The following is a 17,322-nucleotide window of genomic DNA, read 5'->3' as shown; positions in this document are numbered from 1 at the left end:
CTGGCGATGCGCAAAGTTTAGCGCCACCTAGCGCGATATTGGGTTGCAGTGCCCCTAAAGGTGATTGCGGCGCTAAATCAGGCGCTGCACGCTACTCTTAAGGCGCTAACCCGGCGGCGCAACCCAATTTCGTGGCGGTGGGGTGCAGCGAGGGTGCTGTCAATAATCACTTTCCCTGAGACACAGTGGCGCCGGCCAGCTCTTAAAGGGGCAGGTCAATTGGCATCACCAGACACACTCACTGCCTTGTAGGCCTTCAAAGCGGTGGGAGCCTACCAGCCTGGCAAGACATGGAAAGGGTGAGGCAGAGGGTGGAATGCCTCATTGATGGGGCATTGGATGCTTTGGTTGGCGCAGTGGAATCAAGGCCAAGGAAGATGGTCAGAATGTGATTTATGTTTTGGACAGTCTCCCGGGTGTGAGAGGCAGTTATGTGTCAGTGTATTAGTTTTGCTTTCTGTTGCCATAGCTTTCTCATGTTTGAAGGAACCACATTTTGTGTAATGAAACACTTTCTTCATTTACAATGGCCATGCCTGCTATTTACATGCATCTTGCCCTTCACAGGCTTGGGGGTATCAGACCGGTACCATTCCTGTTCTTGGAATGGCAGCAAGCATTCCGTGAGAGGGGCCTAGAAGCTACTTCTGATCAGCCTCTGACACGCAGCCTGAGAAGAGCTGCTCGCGTAGAAGTTCAGGCCAGCAGCCATCTTCTCAGCCGCCGACAGAGATGTCCTGCACCTTATCTGAGGCTGCAGATCTGGCTGAAGCAGCTGGCACAGCTCAGTCACCACCTCCTTTCTAAATCGCAGCCTTCTGACACACTGCTCCTCCGACATGTTCATTTAGGAAAACTGCTGTCGGATAACCCTGCCAGCGTAAGGTCTGCTGTGGCGACGTCTGTTGGCCCTCCTCCGTCTGGCCATGCCCGCCCCCCCTCTCCCTGCGTCTCAGTGCCCTTTCCAGATGATTCAGCAGCAGGACGTTCCCCTCCAATGCAGCCCCCATAATAAGTGCCCACAGGAAGGTTCCCCATTGTCAAGGCTCACCAACAGCAAGGTGATGGTCAGAAGGCTGAAGATCGTCTGCCTGCGCTGGCTCAGTGGTCAAATGGCTCTCGGTGTGCAGCTCAGCAACTTTTTGTAGCTCTCGAGGAAGTTGTGATCCAAAAATGGCTGCTGCTTTTAAACCACACCAGTCCCCTTTAAATAACGCTCCTCCAGCCCGAGAGCGACTTGGTAAGGCCCAGGTAAGCTGTCACTATTAGCGCCAGGCGCTACGGAGCGGGGCGCCACTGAATTTCCGGTCCGGGGCACCCAAAAGGCGTTGCACACTCAAATGACGTCATAATCAGCCTGCGCCCATGAGCGGGCGCTAAGATTTAGCGCCGGCGCTAAATGCATGCTCAATATGGGGCGAGGCGCCTCGCGCCCGCCCAGAAATTGGCTAGCGCCCCACTTCTCGGCCTCTTTAGGCGTTAATCGGTGGCGCTATCAACCAAATTTCTCCCCCATAGTCTTTAATTATACCCTTTATTGGTCATGTATGTCCAAAACCCCTGTAGAGCGAGTCATGTTAAAAATATTTTAAGTTTCAAATTCAGCCATTCAAAATGGTGAAGTTTTGTACTTAAACTTAATCAAGATGAGGGGAAAAAAAAAAAAAAATCAAGATGAGGGATGTCAGTGCTGGGAACTGAAACATATTTTCCACCCAATGTTAGTACCAGTCACGAGGGGTAATTTTTGACTTTGCCGTCTGGCTGTAACTTGGCTGTTGTAGAACCTGTGCAATTTTCATTCCATTGAAATCAATGGAGCAAAAATCTGCTCTGGAGACAAAACATGCAGTTGTTAACATTTTGAAGAGTTCAGAGTGAGACCCCAGTGCCTAGCCTCCATCTCACCTTGACTGAATCAGCACACACGTACCTTCAGGTGTCAGTTTGATTTGGTGCTATAACATACAAGATATATGATTGCCAAGAACAACAACTTGTATTTATATAGCGCCTTTAACATAGTAAAATGTCCCAAGGCGATTCACAGGAGTGTTATAAGACAAAAATATTTGACACCAAGCCACATAAGGAGAAATTAGGGCAGATGGCCAAAAGCTTGGTCAAAGAGGTAGGTTTTAAGGAGCATCTTAAACGAGGAATGAGAGGCGGAGAGGTTTAGGGAGGGAATTCCAGAGCTTGGGGCTTAGGCAGCTGAAGGCACGGCCACCAATGGTTGAGCGATTAAAATCGGGGATGCTCAAGAAGGCAGAATTAGAGGAGCGCAGATATCTCGGGGATTTGTGGGGCTGAAGGAGATTACAGAGATGGGGAGGAACGAGGCCATGGAGGGATTTGAAAACAAGGATGAGAATTTAAATTGAGGCGTAACTTAACTGGGAGCCAATGCAGGTCAGCGAGCACGGGTGATGGGTGAACCGGACTTGGTGCGAGTTAGGACATGGGCAGCTGAGTTTTGGATGACCTCAAGTTTACGTAGTGTGGGAGGCTGGCCAGGAAGTGCATTGGAATAGTCAAGTCTAGAGATAACAAAGACATGGATGAGGGTTTCAGCAGCAGATGAGCTAAGTCAGGGGTGGAGACGGGCGATGTTATGGAGGTGGAAATAGGTGGTTTTAGTTTTTTATTCGTTCCTGGGATGTGGACGTCGCTGGCATGGCCAGCATTTATTGTCCATCCCTAATTGCCCTTGTGAAGGTGGTGGTGAGCTGCCTTCTTGAACTGCTGCCGTCCCTGTGGTGAAGGTACTCCCATAGTGTTGTTAGGGAGGGAGTTCCAGGATTTTGACCCAGCGACGATAAAGGAATGGTGATATATTTCCAAGTCAGGATGGTATGTAACTGTATACAGTGGCAGCTGGGAGAGGATAAAGAGCGGCCCGAGAGTGGATCTGAATTAAAGCAGCGGCAGTGGCGAGAGGATAAAGAGCGGCCCAAGAGCGGATCTGAATTAAAGCAGCGGCAGTGGCGAGAGGATGAAGAGCGGCCCAAGAGAGAACCTGCATTAAAGCAGCGGCGATAGGATAAAGAGCGGCCCGAGAGTGGACCTGAGTTAAAGCTGCAGCAGTGGCGAGAGGATAAAGAGTGGCCCGACAGCGGACCTGAATTGAAGCAATGGCAAGGGCGAGAGGGTAAAGAGCGGTCCGAGAGCGGACCTGAATTGAAGTGGCGAGGCTCTGATTCAAAAACAACAACAACAACAACAAAAAATCAAAGAGTGATGTCACGGGAGCAGGTAGGTGATTGGTTGGTGAGTATTACAGCTTTTTTTTTGCTCTGAGTTAGGGAAGAGGATTAAATTAAGAGCTGAGGAACTGTAACTTGCTAGTACTTAAAATTAATAACAAACTAGATAAAATATAACTTAAACTAGATAAAATATAACTTAATCTAGATAAAATAATCAAACAAACCTAAAATATTGATTGAATAAAGCTTTAACTAATTAATAAATAAAACAAGGTTAGAGATGGCAGGGCAGGTGGTGTGTCGTAACTGCAGCATGTGGGAGCTTGTGGAGAGCATCGCGATCCCAAGCAACCATATCTGCAGTAAGTCTCTGCAACTCGAGGAACTTCAGCTCCGAGTTGTTGAGCTGGAGTACGAGCTGCAGACATTGTGATGCATCAGGGAGGGGGAGAGTTATCTGGACACTTTGTTCCAGGAGGCAGTTACACCCTTTAAGTTAAGTAGTACTTTAGAGTTCGTCACTGGTCAGGGACAGGAGGGTGTGACTGTGAGTCAGGCAGGTATGGGGACCCAGGATGTAGTGATGGAGGATCCTCAGCCCTTGACCTTGTCCAACAGGTACGAGGCACTTGCTACCTGTGGATGAGGAAAAGGAGTGCAGGGAGGATGGGCAAACTGACCGTGGTACATGGGGCCATCCGAGTGGGGGGAGAAGGAAGGAATGTGGTAGCGGTAGGGGACATTATAGTCAGGCGGATAGATACTGTTCTCTGCAGCTGCGAAAGAGAGTACCGCAGACTGTGTTGCCTGCCCGATGCCAGAGTTAAGGATATCTCGCGGCTGGAGAAGAACTTGGTGGGGGCGGATCCAGTTGTCGTGGTCCATGTAGGAACCAACGACATAGATAGAACTAAGAATGAGATTCTGCTGAGGGAGTTTGAGGAGCTAGGGTCTAAATTAATAAGCAGAACCTCAAGAGGAGTAATCTCTGGATTACTACCTGAGCCACGCACAAATTGGCATAGGGTCAAGCAGATCAGAGAGTTAAATGTGTGGCTCAGAGTGGTGTGGGAAGAAGTGGTTTCAATTCACGGGGCACTGGCACCAGTACTGGGGAAAGAGGGAGCTGTTCCATCGGGACGGGCGCCACTTAAACTGGGCTGTGACCAGCGTCCTGGTGAATCGAATAACTTGGGCTGCAGATAAGGCTTTAAACTTAACAAAAAAAAAAAAAAAAAAGTGGGGGGAGGGGTCAAGTGAGGGGAAATTTAGAAATCTAAAGAGAACGGTCAAGGCAAGAGACCAGTGTAGCAATTTGGGTAAAAATAAGCAGAGTGTGACAGGAAGGGATGGAGTTTAACAGTAGCAGTACAGCAGAGAATAAGGTCAAAGCAGGGAATAATGGTAAAAAAATTAAATTAAAGGCTCTTTATCTGAATGCATGAAGCATTCGTAACAAGATAGACGAACTAGTGGCACGAATAGAGATAAAAGGGTTTGATCTAATCATTACACAGACACGGTTGCAAGGTAACCAAGTTTGGGAACTAAATGTTCCAGGGTACTTGATGTTTCGAAAAGACAGGCAGAATGGAAAAGGTGAGGGGGGAGCCCTGATAATAAAGGATGACATAAGGACAGTAGAGAGAGGATTTTGGCTCGGAAGATCAGGAAGTAGAATTAGTATGGGTGGAGTTAAGGAATAATAAGGGGCAGAAAACACTGGTGGGAGTAACATATAGGCCTCCCCAACAGTAGCTATACCATTGGACAGAATATTAATCAAGAAATAGTAGGAGCTTGTAACGAAGGTAATGCAATAATTGTGGGTGACTTTAATCTTCATATAGACTGATCAAATCAAAAGGTAGTCTGGAGGGCGAGTTCATGGAATGCATTTGGGACAGTTTCCAAGAACAATATGTCATGGAACCAACCAGAGAACAGGCTATTTTAGATCTTGTATTATGTAATGCGACAGGGTTCATTAGCAATCTCATCATAAAGGATCCTCTGGGGCAGGATGATCATAATATGATGGAATTTCACTAAGTTTTAGACTGACTTGCCTAAGTCAGAAACTAGAGTATTAAACTTAAATAAAGCCAATTACATAGGTATGAGGGGCAAGTTGGCCAAGGTAGATTGGAAAAATAGATTAAAAGGTATGGCGCTAGATACGCAGTGGCTAGCATTTAAAGAAATATTTTAAATTCTCAACAAAAATACATTCCATTGAGAAACAAACTCCACGGGAAAAGTGATCCATCTATCCGTGGCTAACTAAAGAAGTTAAGGATAGCATTAGATTGAAGGAAAAAGCTTATAATGTTGCGAAGAATAGTAGTAAGCCTGAGGATTGGGAGAGTTTCAGAAACCAGCAAAGGATGACCAAAAAATTGATAAGGAAAAAAATAGAATGAGCGAAAACTAGCAAGAAATATAAAAACAGATTCTAAGAGCTTCTACAAATATGTGAAAAGGAAGAGAGTAGCAAAAGTAAACATTGGTCCCTTAGAGGCTGAGACAGGAGAAATTATTAGGGGGAATGAGGAAATGGCAGAAAAGTTAAACAAATATTTTGTATCTGTCTTCACAGTAGAAGACACAAAAAGCATACCAAAAATGGTGGGGAACCCAGGGTCTAATGAGGGTGAGGAACTTAACGTAATTAATATAAGTAGAGAAAAAGTACTAGCGAAACTAATGGGACTAAAAGCCGACAAATCCCCTGGACCTGACGACCTAGACCCTAGGGTTTTAAGAGGTAGTGGATGTATTGGTTTTGATCTTCCAAAATTCCCTAGATTCTAGAACGGTCCCAGTGGATTGACCGGTAGCAAATATAGCACCACTATTCAAGAAAGGAGGGAGAGAGAAAACGGAACTACAGGCCAGTTAGCCTGACATCAGTTGTTGGGAAAATGCTGGAATCCATTGTTAAGGAAGTGGTATCAGGGCACTTAGAAAATCATAACATGATTAGGCAGAGTCAACATGGTTTTATGAAAGGGAAATTGTATTTGACAAATTTATTAGAGTTTTTTGAGGATGTAACTAGCAGGGTAGATAAAGGGGAACCAGTGGATGTAGTATATTTGGATTTCCAAAAGGCATTTGATAAGGTGCCACATAAAAGGTTATTACACAAGATGAGGGCTTATGGGGTTGGGGGTAATATAGTAGCATGGATAGATGATTGTTTTCTGTCCATTAACCAGAGAGTAGGGATAAACTGGTCATTTTCAGGTTGGCAGGCTGTAACTAGTGGGGTGCCGCAAGGATTAGTGCTGGGGCCTCAGCTATTTACAATCTGACCGCATGTAATGTATCCAAGTTTGCTGACAATACCAAGCTAGGTGGGACAGTAAGCTGTGAGGAGAACACAGAGTTTGCAAAGGGATATATATAGACTAAGTGAATGGGCAATAAGGTGGAGTATAATGTAGGGAAATGAGAGGTTATTCACTTTGGTAGGAAGAATAGAAAAACAGAATATTTTTTAAATGGTGAGAAACATTTAAATGTTGGTGTTCAGAGAGATTTGGGTGTCCTCGTGCAAGAAACACAAAGCTAACATTCAGGTACAGCAAGCAATAAGGAAGGCAAATGGTATGTTGGCCTTTATTGCAAGGGAGTTGGAGTATAAGAGTAAGGAAGTCTTGCTACAATTGTACAGGACCTGAGTGAGACCACACCTGGAAACTGCACAGTTTTGGTCTCCTTATCTAAGGAAGGATATACTTGCCTTGGAGGCGGTGCAACGAAGATTCATTAGATTGATTCCTGGGATGAGAGGGCTGTCCTATGATGAGAGATTGTGTGGAATGGGCCTATACTCTCGAGTTTAGAAGAATGAGGTGTGATCTCATTGAAACATACAAGATTCTGAAGGGGATTGACAGGGTTGATGCTGAGAGGTTGTTTCCCCTGGCTAGTGTATCTAGAACTAGGGGACATAGTCTCAGGATAAGGGGTAGGCCACCTTATCCTGAGATAAGGGGTAAGACTGAGATGAGGAGGAACTTTCTGCCCCAGAAGGCTGTGGATGCTGAGTCTTTAAGTATATACAAGGTTGAGATAGATAGATTTTTGGACTCTCGGGGGAATTGAGCGATATGGAGATCGGACGTGAAAGTGGAGTTGAGATCGATGAGTTGAACGGTGGAGCAGGCTCAAGGCGCCATATGGCCTACTCCTCCTATTTCTTATGTTTTTATGTAACTTGGAGAGGAACGTGCAGGTGATGGTGTTCCCATGTGCCCGCTGCCCTTGACCTTCTAGGTGGTAGAAGTCTTGGGTTTGGGAGGTGCTCTCAAAGTAGCCTTAGTGAGTTGCAGCAGTGCATCTTGTAAATGGTACACACTGCAGCCACGGTGCGCTGGTGGTGGAGGGAGTGAATGTTTAAGGTGGCGGACGGGGTGCCGATCAAGTGGGCTGCTTTGTCCTGGTTTGTGTCGAGCTTTTTGAGTGTTGTTGGAGCTGCACTCATCCAAGCAAGTGGAGATATTCTATCCTGTAGATGGTGGAAAGGCTTTGGGGAGTCAGGAGGTGAGACACATGTCACAGAATGCCAAGCCTCTGATCTGTTCTTGTAGCTACAGCTTTTATGTGGCTCTCCGGTTAAGTTTCTGGTCAATGGTGACCCCCAGGATGTTGATATTGGGAGATTCGGCAATGGCAATGCCATTGAATGTCAAGGGGCGGTGGCTACACTCTCGCTTGTTGGAGATAGTCATTGCCTGGCACTTGTGACGCAAATGTTACTTGCCAGTTATCAGCCCAAGCCTGAATGTCATCCAGGTCTTGCTGCATGTGGGCATGGACTGCTTCATTATCTGAGGAGTTGCGAATGGAACTGAACACTTTGCAATCATCAGCGAACATCCCCACTTCTGACCATATGATGGAGGATAGGTCATTGATGAAGCAGCTGAAGATGGTTGAGCCTAGACCACTGCCCTGAGGAACTCCTGTAGCGATGTCCTAGGGCTGAGATGATTGACCTTCAACAACCACAACCATCTTCCCTTGTGCTAGGTATGACTCCAGCCAGTGGAGAATTTCCCTCCTGATTCCCATTGACTTCAATTTTACTAGGGCTCCTTGATGCCACACTTGGTCAAATGCTGCCTTGATATCAAGGGCAGTGACTCTCACCTTATGTCTGGAATTCAGCTCTTGTGTCCACGTTTGGACCAAGGTTGTAATGAGGTCTGGAATCGAGTGGTTCTGGCAGAACCGAAACTGAGCATTGGTGAGCAGGTTATTCGTGAGTAAGTGCCACTTGATAGCACTGGTGACGACTCCTTCCATCACTTCGTTAATGATTGTGAATAGGCTGAAAGAGCACTATGGCTGGGTTGGATTTTTCCTTTTTGGGGACTTGACATAACTGGGCAATTTTCCACATTGACTGGTAAATACCGGTGTTGTAGCTGTACTAGATCTAGTTCAAAGGTCTTCACTACAGCTGGATGTTATCGTGGCCCATAGCCTTTGCTGGGTCCAGTGCTCTTAGCCATTTCTTGATGTCACATGTAGTGAATCAAATTGGCTGAAAACTGACATCTGCGATGGTGGTGATCTCCGGAGGGGGCAGAGAAGGATCATCCACTTGGCATTTCTGGCTGAAGATGGTGGCAAACTCTTCAGCTTTGTCTTTTGCACTAACATGCTGGTCCCCACCATTATTGAGGATGGGGATGTTCATGGAGCCTCATCTTCCCATTAGTTGCTCAATTGTCCACCACCATTAATGACTGGATGTGGCAGGGTTGCATCGCTTTGACCTGATCTGTTGTGGGATCACTTAGCTCTGTCTATAGCATGCTGCTTAGCATGCAATCCTGTGTTGTAGTGCCATGAGGTTGGCACTCCATTTTTAGCTATATCTAATGCTGCTCCTGGCATACTTTTCTACATTCTTCATTGAGTCACAATGTCAGCTGGCTTGATGGTGATGGAGGATTGAGAGAAAGCCATGCGGTTACAGGTTGTGGTGGTATACAATTCTGCTGCTGCAGATGGCCCATAGCGCCTCATGGATGCCCAGTTTTAAGCTACTAGATCTGTTAATTTATCCACTTAGCACAGTGATAGTGCCACACGACATGATGGAGCATGTCCTCGGTGTGAAGACTGGACTAGGTCTCCACAAGGACTATGCAGTGGTCATTTCTACCAATGCTGACATGAGGAAATGCAACTGAGACAGGTAGATTGGTGAGGATGACGTCACAAAGGTTATCCCCTCGTGTTGGTTCTCTCACTGCCTGCTGCAAGTTTAGTCTGACAGCTATGTCCTTCAGGACTCTGCTAGCTTGGTTAGTGTTGGTACTACCAAGCCACTCTTGGTGATGGATATTGAAATCTCCCACCCAGAGTACATTCTATGCCTTTGCTACCTTCAGTGCTTCCTCCAAGTGGTGTTCAACATAGAGGAATACTGATTCATCAGCTGAGGGTGGGCAGTATGTGGTAATCAGCAGCTGGTTTCCATGCCCATGTTTGACCTGACGTCATGAAACTTCATGGGATCCAGAGTTAATGTTTAGGACTCCCCAGACTCTATACTGCTTGCCTCTGGTGAGACAGGAAATGCCCAGGGATGGTAATGGAGAAGTCTGGTCACTTTTTTTACCATGAATTCAAATTCCCAAAGTGCTGCGGTGAGATTTGAACTCCTGTTCTCTGGATTATTCATCCAGGCTTGTGGACCACTAATCCAGTAACGCAACCACTATGCTGCTTTGCCCTTGAATTCTGCAGACTGATGATTTTGGCCACCCAGCTCAGGGAGGGCATCATGAACATGAGAAAGTCAGCAGGCTTGGTATTTCGAACTCGTGGGGAGGGGAAATTACTTAAAAAAAATTAAAATTTTTTTTGACAGAAAACACATCTTAGGAATTAAAGGCCTTTCAGTATCGCCAACTCTCACGATTCCATTGCGAGGCATGTGATTTTGGATCTTGCGATGGAACTCCTAAATCTCGCAATTTTTTTTGGGAGGGAAAAACATGCCGATTTGCGCATGCGCGAGAAAAAAAAAATGCTGATTTGCGCAGTTTTCTACCCAAATGTAAAAGCTCAAAGCCAAATCTATTACGAGCGACTCCGAGCGCTGCACAAACCCTTTAGCAGCGTTAAAGAATAAATAAATAATCATATAAATCTACTATTACAACCTGCGGCACAGCTCCAGGCCGTGAATACACCATGCTTCTAGGATCCATTAATGCAGCTTCATCAGTGCCTGCTCACATTTGTCAAAATACACAGATTAAAGAGATTTAAAAAAAAAAAAAAGTCAGTTCAAAAGCTAGTACAAAAACAAAACCAAAAAAAATTCCCGAACTGGATGATAATGTTGGATATTACTCCAGTTCGACATCTTGTTAAATCACCAAGTCACCTGTTGGGAACTAAGCTTTTGGTGAAGGACCCGAGCGGAACTTTCAAAACCGTTTTGAAAAGTAAATGCACAGCCGGTTGCAAGGCGTGCATCAGTGTTTGCGTGGCACAGTCCGTGTGTTCCATTGGAATTGGAAGGAATGGTCTCGATTAGAATTGTAATATGGAGGTTCCAAGTAAAAGCAATGTTTGTATTGCTGGCTCGTAAAGGGATATGAGGCTGATAAAGGTGCCGCATCCCCCAGCATTGAGGACTTCGCTGTCGTCAAACCCATCAGTCGAGGGGTGTTTGGTAAAGTGTACCTGGCTTGGAAGAAACACAATGAAGAAGCTATACACCGTCAAGGCAAATACTGGACTCAATGGCCAGCTGAAGGGGAACGTGCAATAGCCGAAGACTTACTGCTAAATATAATCAAAGCTAACATGGAAACATAACATAGAAAATAGGAGTAGGCCATTCAATGAGACCATGGCTGATCATCCAAATTCAGTACCCTGTCCCTGCCTTCTCCCCATATCCCTTGATCCCTTTAGCCTTAAGAAATATATCCAACTCCTTCTTGAATATATTTAATGAATTGGCCTCCACTGCCTTCTGTGGTAGAGAATGCCAGAGGTTCACCACTCTCTGGGTGAAGAAATTCCTCCTCATCTCAGTCCTAAATGGCTTACCCCTTATCCTTAGACTGTGACCCCTGGTTCAGGACTCCCCTGCCATCGGGAACATCCAGTCTGTCCAGTCCTGTTAGAATTTTATAAGTTTCAATGAGATCCCCTCTCATTCTTCTAAACTCCAGTGAGTATAAGCTCAATCGACCCAATCTCTCCTCATATGTCATTCCTGCCATCCCAGGTATCAGTCTGGTGAATCTTCGCTGCACTCCCTCCATGGCAAGAACATCCTTCCTCAGATAAGGCGACCAAAAATGAGGTATGTTATGTGGCACGACGATAGTGTTTAAATGTGTTCAAAGGTTATAATTTTTTCTAGACACTTTGGCCAAAATTTTGTTTACCTGAGTGGGTTGGTTGCGGGTTGCGACCCCGTTGTTGATTCCATCCCACTCCTGAAATCGACTTTGCATTAAAAGGGTCTATTAAGCCCGCCCTGCGCGTTACCCGGCCCTATTAAATGGTGTGGGTCTGATGACGTCATCGGTTATGCGTTTTCAGCCAGGATATTTAAAGGAGCCATGGCCACATTGCATTTGAAGGTTCATCTAGGAGTGTGCAAGGCAGCACACTGCACCATTTGAGTGTTGCAAACATTTCCAGAGATGACTGCACGGAGACAGAGGGCTGCACCCAGGTTCTCCGATGACTGACTGCCTCCACATGCTTGTGAAGGAAGTCAGAGCGCGCAGGGAGGTCTGCTTCCCTTCTAATGGGAAGAGACCTCCCCAGGAGACCAAAAGAGCCTGGCTCCATATAGCAGAAGAGGTAAACAGCAGGGCTGTTGTGAGGAGGACCTGGGTGCAGTGCCGCAAACGTTTCAATTATCTCATTAGATCAGGAAAGGTGAGTACAAAGTCACACTCAACTTCATCCTGCTGCGCCTCTCATCACATCCCCACCACTCTGCCTTCCCAACCCTTACTCACACCAACATACCTTGCATGTCCAGCCATCCCTCTCTATCTGCATACTCCTGTCCCCATCTGACGAGCCACACCTCGCACTCCCCTTCATCCTAATGAAATCATACCAACTAACACACAAGGAGGCCACCTGGCTTTGGCACCCCACTACATCATAGTCTCCCTCTCAAGATGTAACCCATCCATTCCTTATGCTCATTCCATCACTGTCACTCAACCTTCTCCTCTTTCCCTCCTTGCAAGAAAAGAGCGCCCACAATAAGAGGGAGAGAACCGGAGGTGGAACGTCATCATTGGTGACCCTAACAACAGCAGAGGAGGCTGCCTTAGAAGTTTCGGGAGTCGCCAACCAGCTGGAGTTGGGAGACGGAGAAGGGGACATCTTGGCAACCTGGTGACAGAATTACATATCATACAGCTACACGGCAAACATCAATCACTCATTTGGGGACTGATGTCAGTAGCCAGTGAATGGTCACCATGTGCATAATGGTATCTGTAACCCATTCTTCATAGGACATATCTAACATCTCTTTACTCTCTCACAGCTCCATCAAGAGGCCCCCCCACTACTGTCCAGGAGAAAGAGGAAGACGACTCCTCAGAGCAGCCACCAGTCTCTGAGGGCTCACCATCACCAGACATAAGCACACCCAGCACCAGCACAGATATGCACACCTCAGTGGATCCCAAGCGAGATAGAGTAATGTTATCACCTGGTGTCTCACAACTCAAGTGAGCAAGAGCAGATGGTGGAGACAGGGACAGAAATGGAGACTCCTTGCTGGAGGAGTGCAGGAGGCTTTCACTGGTTTTGCGACCGCGATGTCTGCAAATGTGCAGAGAATTGAGAATCCATCTCCAACATATGCACCACCGCGTCGCAGGCAATGGCGACTAGGCCCTTTCATGGATAGAATGGCCACCTGCATGGAGCAGCTAATGAGCCAGTCACAGGAGCACATGCTCTCTATGGAGAATAGATGGCTATCTATGGAGAATAGATGGCAGAGGCTCATTGACATCCCTCGTAGAGAGGTCGTCTATGTAGATGTTGGTCCTCGTGGCCCCACTGATGTGCAGCAAGGTGCTCTCCAGCTCCTTGCTAGCAAGGAAGTGCGGGTGGCCCATGAGAGGGATGATGGTGAACGGGCACATGGAAGTGGGGGCTCCTCTCAAAGCACTCGCACTCCTCCCCCATTGCCACCCCCTCCGTCAGAGCTGCCCCAGCTGCCTGCTTGGACAGTGATGGCCGAGTCTGCCTCTGCACAGTCGCAGGAGGAGCGGACTTTGATGGGGCCATCAGAGGCTCCAAGACTCAGAGGATGTCCGCCAAAAGTGTCTATGCAGTCGCAACAGGGAAGTGAGCAGGCTGCCGCTACCTCTGCTGAAACCACAGGGTAGAAGCACGCGTAAGAGAAAGATGACACACAAGTAGATTCACAAGGGTAGCCACTTGGGTGTTTTATTCAATGTTTCTGTAATGTTTCTGTTCGTGTGATGCCACACATAAAAATCTTTATTTTCACCACTTTCCGGTTTTGGACAAATTGGTGTGCACCTTTGGAAGTGGCTTGGTAAATTGGAGTGAATGGTGACACATACTGACCACCATTCCTGGAGGTAACATTGTGAAAGGAATGGCTTGGTCATTGTAGGGATGCTTTATGGTGTTGCTGTGGGGTGGTGCCAACCTGACGCAGCATGTGGCAGCAATATGGGTGTACTGTGTAAAGTTAGGTAAATCTGGCCATGACGAGTCCCTCCCGGGCAGCAATGTGCTCGGGTGCTGGTGGGATCTGGACCGCAGGTTCCTCCTCCTCGTCTTCCAGCTGATGCTCCTCCTCCTCTGAAGAGGCTATGCATTCAGTGCCTTGCTCCTCATGCAGCGCTAATCCTCGCTGCTGCGCTATGTTTCACAGGGCGCAGCAGATCACAATGATTCTGGAGACCCTGGCTGGTGTGTACTGAAGAGCTCCTCTAGATCTGTCAAGGCATCTGATGCGCATTTTCAGCATGCCTATTGTCTGCTCTGAGACCTCTGGTGGAAATGTGGCTTTCATTATATCTCTCCTGGGTCTCAGTACTTGGCCTCCTCAATGGTGTCATGAAGCACGTCTTCAGTGGATAGCTCTTGTCTCCAAGCACCAAGCTGGAAAGTCTGTTTGGAGGAGCGAAGAGCTGAGGGAGGATGGACTGGCGCAGGACGAAAGAGTCATGGCAGCTGCCAGGGAATTTTGCACAAACATGCATGATGATCTTCCTATGGTTGCAGACGAGCTGCATATTGAGGGAGTGGATGCCCTTGCAGTTGACAAAGACTCCTGGCTGATGATGGGGTGCCATGATGGCCACGTGTGCAATTGATGATGTCCTGTGCCCGTGGGAAGCCAGCCAGAGTGGCAAAGCCGAGCGCCCGCTCAGTAACGCTGGCTTCATCAGTGGCAAAGTTGATATAATTGGCTGACTTGTCAAAGAGGGCATCGGTGACCTGTGTGATGCATCTGTGGGCGGTCGACTGCGAGATGCCGCAATTGTCTGCTGCAGATCCCTGGGAAGAGCCTGAGGTGAAGTAGTTGAGGGCGCTGGTGACTTTGACAGCCACTGGTAAGGTGTGTCCACCCGCTCCTGTGGGCTGCAAGTCTTGCTCCAGCAATGTGCAAACGTATGCGATGACGTGGCGTGATAGCCTGAGCCTCATTTGGCACTGCTGCTCAGTCATGTTGAGGAAGCTCATCCTCTGCCTGTATACCCTGTGTTCGGGCAACCGCCTCTGGTGCAGTGCAGCCCTGTGCTGATGCCCTCTGTCCTGTGCAGCATCAGGTCGTTGAGGAGTTGGCTGGTGGTGGTGTTGGTGCTGCTGGTATTGGGGCTCATCATGGTCCGATTCTGAGGACCAAGGTGAGACAGTATAGACAGCACCTATACTGATGGAATAGATGGCAGGTCAAGTAGAGATGACAGAAGCAATCTGTCAATGATGTGTTAGGTTCTAATGAGGTGGCACTGGAGGGTGACTTTGCTGCAAACACTTGCAGCCTGTAGAAAGCTAAATCTGTGCTGGCAATGCTGTCAGCAACAGCTTCTGCCTGAGGAAAGTGATCAGCTGTGACGTGGGAATTTTTATTGTACTTTCCATGCTGTGCACTAATCAGCTGGATCAGTGACCACTCAACTTCTGCCTCAGGTTGACAGATGTGGTTCCTGAGTTGCGTGATTCCGTGGTCAGTCAGGGAAATTTAAAATGTCGGTTTAAAAAGACTCTTAAGGCCGCGATTTTGGAGGAGGGTCAAAGGTTAAAATCGCTTTGATTGACGGTGGGTTCCGAACCCGCCGTCACCCTGCCTCCATGCAACTTTGCCAAGTGTCGGGTTTGGGAGTCCCGATCAGACCCGCCACCAAGCGTCGGGAGATGCGCTTAAGGCAGTTAACAGCTTGTTAACTGCCTACATAATCCGATTTTAGCAGGCTCTTCCCATTTTACCACATTTTCAGCGTGTTCCACGCCATTCGCAAAACACACCAGCTGATTGTGTCGGGTTCAGCTACTGTGCGAATTCTTGACAGCTGCACCTGTAGTATAAAAGCGGAAGTGTAACATGGCTGACTTTCAGATGACAGAACTTTCTGTTTTGAGGTGTTGGAACACTTTTTGCAGGTCTATTGGGCTTGTAAGTGGTTAAGCTGAGATCCATATGCACTGTGACCTCCTTGGAAAACCCTCTCCCCCACATTGCCTGAGCACTTATTGTTAAGTCTGTGTGTCCCAGTTATGCTTATTATAAATCATTGGACACAGACCACAAGAATAACTTTAACAGGTCTTTACTATTTGGAGGTCAGGGCTGAACTGCCCAGCAAATCCCTACACAACACTTATATACCAGTGTGGTCACCACCGGTATTACAGTATACAGCAGCCAAGAGAAAGTAGTACATCTCTTAAGGTAGTTCTCTTAAGGTGGAACAGGTTACATACACCGCACTTATAATATCTATTCCTCAACTGACATATATACCAGCGGAATGGGAACCATTTATATCCTCTCATCCTGGTCCTCCGAATTGGAGGAAGAGCAGCCGCAGCAGCAGCAGAACCAGGCACAACAGCAGCAGCAACAAGAAGAATGCCAACCTCTTCCTCACCCACCTGATGCTGCAGAGGGCGTAGCGCAGGGTTGCACCTTTCCGCAGGAGATACTCCCAACACGGTTTACAGGCAGAGGGTGAGCTTCTTCAACATGTCTGAGCAGCAGTGTCAAAGGAGGCTGATACTTCGCGAGAGGTAGTCGCTGACATCTGCGCAATGCTGCACCAACACCTGGTGCCCAGAGGAGTGGGTGGATGCTCCTTACCAATGGCAGTCAAAGTCACCACCGCCCTCAATTTTTTTGCTTCAGGGTCCTTCCAGGGATCAGCAGCAGACATCAGCGGCATCTCTCAGTCGGCCGCACACACTTGCATCACGCAGGTTACCATGCCCTCTTTGCAAAGGCGCACAATTACAACCACTTCTCCACGGATGAAGCAAGTGTAACCGCGCGTGCAGTTGGCTTTGCAAATATGGCAGGCTTGCCAAGGGTGCAGGGCATCGTTGACTGCACACATGTGGCCATTAGGGCACCCCATCACAACCCAGCTGTATTTGTGAACCGCAAGGGCTTCCACTCCCTTAACATCCAGCTAGTGTGTAACCACAGGAAGAACATTATGCATGTTTGCGCCATGTTCCATGGCAGGTGCCATGACTCGTTCATCCTGCGGCAGTCTACTGTGCCTCAGCTCTTCAATCGCCAACCCAACTTTCCGTATGGCTACTTGGAGACAAGGGCTATCCCCTGAAGACGTGGCTAATGATGCTGTTGAGGAGGCCATCAAATGAAGCTGAGGAGCACTACAATGCCAGCCACATTTCCACCAGAGCCATCATCGAGCAAACCATCGGCTTGCTCAAAATGCGATTCAGATGCCTCGACAGATCAGGTGGAGCCCTACATTACTCACCAGCCAGGGTATCCAGAATCATCGTGGTCTGCTGTGCAATGCACAACATCACACAGCAGTGTGACTTACTGCTGCCTGAGGAACAAGTGGCC

At 47.6% G+C, this 17,322-nt stretch overlaps 1 protein-coding gene across 3 annotated transcripts in view; it reads left to right on the top strand.

The window, feature by feature from the left end:
- LOC147124345 (solute carrier family 28 member 3-like) overlaps positions 1–17,322 on the top strand; it is a 159,239-nt gene that overhangs the window by 30,501 nt on the left and 111,416 nt on the right. The gene's annotated exons all lie outside the window — the stretch shown is intronic.

The sequence above is a fragment of the Somniosus microcephalus genome, chromosome 1, assembly GCF_052327205.1.
Source record: "Somniosus microcephalus isolate GS21.2 chromosome 1, FLI_Smic_1.0, whole genome shotgun sequence".
In the NCBI taxonomy this organism is placed as follows: Eukaryota; Metazoa; Chordata; class Chondrichthyes; order Squaliformes; family Somniosidae; genus Somniosus; species Somniosus microcephalus.
Note: the sequence above shows the minus strand (reverse complement) of the source record. Positions and strands in the feature narration are given on the sequence as shown.